This window comes from Pinus tabuliformis, chromosome 6 (genome assembly GCF_031772625.1).
Source record: "Pinus tabuliformis cultivar Carrire ecotype Pingquan chromosome 6, CPIR1, whole genome shotgun sequence".
NCBI lineage: Eukaryota > Viridiplantae > Streptophyta > Pinopsida > Pinales > Pinaceae > Pinus > Pinus tabuliformis.
In genome coordinates this window covers 811,398,606-811,403,296 of record NC_142292.1, presented here as the reverse complement: position 1 = coordinate 811,403,296, position 4,691 = coordinate 811,398,606, and the positions used below count along the sequence as shown (strand labels likewise).

The 4,691-nt window shown below is 37.5% G+C and overlaps 1 pseudogene across 1 annotated transcript; it reads left to right on the top strand.

Moving 5' to 3' along the window:
* Positions 1-715: 715 nt before the first annotated feature.
* Positions 716-4,305, top strand: LOC149261275 (uncharacterized; annotated as a pseudogene). Its single transcript, XR_016258418.1, has 7 exons — positions 716-1,012; positions 1,720-2,104; positions 2,440-2,667; positions 2,827-3,198; positions 3,297-3,443; positions 3,587-3,722; positions 3,811-4,305. The product of XR_016258418.1 is annotated as an uncharacterized LOC149261275 (transcript).
* Positions 4,306-4,691: the final 386 nt, after the last annotated feature.

Genomic DNA, 4,691 nt, shown 5'->3' with positions numbered 1-4,691 from the left:
CAAAACTAATCTTTGTCTTTTCCATATGACACCTATAATTATATTAAGGACTGGAACAATTTCCCTTGTTATACAAGTATTCTAGGATCAAGCACCACCCCTCGATTAGCCATTTTGTCAACATCTTCTTTTAGGTGTCAAATAATATAGAAGAAAAAGACATCTTCAAAATTTTGTATTTACAAAATTATTATGTTTACCCAAATTGAAAATGAAGAATGTCGACTTGATTTCACCTTGGAGATCATCTTTATAACTATCATCGAATTCTTAAAAACTTTTATTTTTCTTCTTCCTTTACTTTCAGCGATATCTAAACCTTTCCATAACACAAAAATTTGAGCTTCACTGTTTGTTGTGGTATCCGAACCCCAAACAAATTTAATTTGTCTTTACTTTTTAGCACATGAAATCACCTCTCCGCCTCCCACCACCCCTAATTATTGATATATGTTTTAACAATAAAACAAAAATAAAAAATCCAAAAATATCGAATACTCAGCCTAACTAAATTGTGATTAAATTATTTGAAAAACAAATATATGTTTGTAAATACATGCACACCTGCCCCGAGGATGCTTAGCCCGATTCAAAATAGATAAATAATATTTTCCAAATTACCATGGTGGATACTCCATGTGGCGCGTTACCATTGGTTCCATGACGTGTCGAGGTTGCCATTGTGGTAGGTGATACACAAATATATCAGCAAACCAAAACTAAATGTCCAACCCAAGGAGCGGAAATCTTAATTTTTATTACTTGGCGGAAGGGAGGACAGAATTCTCTGCATCTGGGCTCCCTACAGGTCGTAAACCCTTGGCCTGCGCATCCATGTTTGATTTCGATCCATGGTTCTGCCCTTAACATTTCAGGTTTTTAAGGGGTTTCACGCTTAATTCTGAACGTATAAGGGTTTTATGAGTGTTCACGCTTAATTTTAAGGCGAAATCGGTGCAGATCGGCGATCTCCGGCAGCAGATCTGGAGTTTTCTGGAGCTATATTTGTAAGGTATGTACGTGCCCTTATTTTTTCTGCCCTGTTTTTCACGAATTATAAATTATATTCAATTTCCATTAGACATTAAAAGATTATCGCGGAAGTCCCCTGGCGTGTGTAATTTGAGCCCTGTCAAATCATAGTCTGTAGCTTGTTTGAATATCCAATGTCCCCTGAGTTGTGTCTGTTTTAAAGTTCACTTATTGAGTAGTAGTATAAACTAGTTGTTAAACTGATTGGTGTGTTTTGAGTCTTTGGAAACATTAACGTTAAGGTTTTCATTTGAAAAGTTTTCTGCAAAATTTTCAGGGTTTCACCCTTTTTTTTGGTTTCTTCGCGTGAATAACAGCTTCGTTTCTAGTTTATTTTTCCTGTCTGTTTAAATCTACGTTGACGACCTTTGGTTACAAATCCACGAGTAAGGGGTATCTATTTCATAAAACCACAAGACTTGCACTTCATTTGCAAATTGGGAATGTTAATACATCAACATGTTCATTGGGAGATTGAACCCAGGTCACTGCGTAAGGCACACTTGATTTACCTATTGACTACAGCCCACATGACCTCCAGCTGTTTGAGTTATCTCGTTTTATCAATATTGCCATGGTTGTTGAATGTAGTCTCGCTGTTGTTATAGTGCATTATTGTTGGCATTTTTGAGAGGGATTATTTGTCATAGTCAAGTATAACAATAGACTGTTATTGCGTGTCAACAGCTTGATATCTTGGGTTTCTCTTCCGAGAAGAAAAAATGCCAAGTGGTGGCGGGTTTCGGGTGCTTCATCTAGTGAGGCCGTTTCTGTCAATCTTGCCCGAGGTCCAGACAGCTGAAAGAAAAGTGCCCTTCAGAGAGAAGGTTCTGTACACTGTAATCTCGCTTTTTATCTTTTTAGTATGCAGTCAGTTGCCCCTATATGGCATACATTCAGCAACTGGGGCGGATCCATTCTACTGGATGCGTGTAATTCTGGCCTCTAATCGTGGAACTGTTATGGAGCTTGGAATTACCCCAATCGTTACTTCGGGCCTAGTAATGCAGCTTTTGGCAGGATCCAAGATAATTGAGGTGGATAACAGTGTTCGTGAAGATCGGGCTCTTCTGTAAGTATTGTGGCCATTTTTTATTATAAGACAGTTGATTTTGAGCTCTCTTATGATCTGCAAATTTTGTGGTTCTCGCTAGCCTCCAAATAGAGCGTTTTTGAGTGACTTGCGTGGTTCGTTGGAAATATCAATCCATATTTTCCACGATTTGCAATGAGGTCTTCGAATAATGTGTTATTTTTCCTTATGATTAGGCTTTGTTATGACGTAACATTGTAGTCCATATTATTCTCTGTTGCCATTTCATAAGATATTATATGGAATACAAAAGATTTGTTTCTTTTCTTTTCTTTGCTCATTTCAACTCTTAGTGTCTGGTTGTTTTGATGTAGTAATGGGGCTCAGAAGTTACTCGGTGTCCTCATCACAATAGGTGAGGCAGTTGCATACGTGCTGTCTGGAATGTATGGTGACATCCGGGACCTCGGAGCTGGCAATGCCATCCTCATTATTGTCCAGCTCTTTTTCGCTGGTATAATTGTGATATGTTTGGACGAGTTACTCCAGAAAGGTTATGGATTGGGATCTGGCATTTCATTATTCATTGCTACTAATATATGGTAGGTACCTTTATCTATTGTATGTTTTGGTTACTTTCTATTTTGTTATATATTTTCCGAAGAACATGTGGGAGGTGGAATTTTAATTTTTGAAAGTTCAGATAGTGTCATTTTGGGCTTTTAAACCTTCCTAACTTGAATATTCCTGTGCAATTGCAGCGAGAGCATTATATGGAAGGCCTTTAGTCCCACTACAATCAATAGTGGACGAGGTGCAGAGTTCGAGGGAGCTGTTATTGCATTGTTCCATTTGTTGATAACCAGAACAGACAAGGTCCGGGCACTGCGGGAAGCTTTCTACCGGCAGAATCTTCCAAATGTTACTAACCTGCTTGCTACAGTTCTGGTTTTTCTCGTTGTTATATACTTCCAGGGTTTTCGTGTTGTTTTACCAGTGAGGTCAAAGAATGCCCGTGGGCAACAGGGATCATATCCTATCAAGTTATTCTATACCTCAAACATGCCAATTATTCTACAGTCAGCTCTTGTTTCAAACTTGTATTTTATTTCCCAGGTATATTGTGTAGTCTTGTAAAGTTTTATGTAAGAAATCTGAGAAATGGAGTTATTTGTGTATTCCTATGTATTTGGCATGTCTGGAACGTTCAAATATTTCTATTGTTTTGCAGTTGCTTTCGGAAATACAGTGGAAACTTTCTTGTTAATCTGTTGGGCAAGTGGAAGGAGTCTGAATATTCATCAAGTGGTCAATTTGTTCCTGTGGGTGGTCTTGTTTATTACATCACCCACCTTCCAGGTAAATGACAACACCATGCGTGCAGTTTCTGTCAATAAAATTATTATGATATTTGTGGAAACCTTGTTAACCTGGGGTATTTGCTTTCTACATGGATGCGACCTGTTATCCCTAAAAATATTCGACTTACATTGTGAAGAATAAATTATCGGTGGTATGCAGCTTGGCAGAGATGGCAGCAAATCCTTTCCATGCTCTTTTCTATTTGACTTTTATGCTGACAGCATGTGCACTGTTTTCAAAGACATGGATTGAAGTATCTGGTTCCTCTGCCAGAGATGTGGCAAAACAACTAAAGGTATGAATTTAGAAAGGAGGTTATATAGTTTTCTATTTTGCTGTCATTCTTTAATATCAGAATGAAAATTATATGATTTAAAATGCAGGAGCAACAAATGGTTATGCCAGGCCACAGAGAATCTAATCTTCAGAAAGAGCTAAATCGTTACATACCAACAACTGCAGCTTTTGGTGGCATGTGCATTGGTGCTCTTACTGTCATGGCTGATTTTATGGGGGCTATTGGTTCTGGTACAGGAATCCTTCTTGCAGTGACTATTATTTACCAGTACTTTGAGACATTTGAGAAGGAAAGGGCCAGTGAACTAGGTTTCTTTGGTTTTTAATGCAGTCATTTGTATTTGACAATTTTAGAGGTTAGGATTTAGACTAAACTTCAGTTGGGCTAATGCTATGGCCCTTGAAGCATGTGAATGCTGGGGATTTTGATGCCCCTTTGAAGTTTTGCAGCCATCTTTTGATTTAGATATTAAATAGAATTCACAGAAGTCAAAACTGGCAGGCAGAAAAGTCCTGTGTGCTGTACTGACATTGAGATGTTTAGGGCACTTTGAAATAACTTCTTGGTTTTTGGGACAAAAGCAATTGTATAGTTGAAAGGCCATGTATTTGTGGTATTTGCAGTTCTTTGTTTAATTACGTGAAATCTTTAAATGCAAAATAAATATCGGTTAATTACATAAATAACAATCTGCAGTCAATAGATAAAGGGTACGATTCTAATTGAAATGAGAATGAATTAGACATTTAGAAACTGTTATTTGCTGGAAGCAGCAGAATACTTGGAAGAATTTCAACGGGAATAATTATGCAGAAGTTATGCAGAACAAACGGGAAATTCTTCAAATATCTTGTTGGATGAAATTGTAACGTTTACAACACTTATTTTTAAAAATATCAGCTGCATTTGGCATGGACCTTTCCACGTTAGTAACCACAAAAAATGCTTCTTGCACGTTTAATTTGG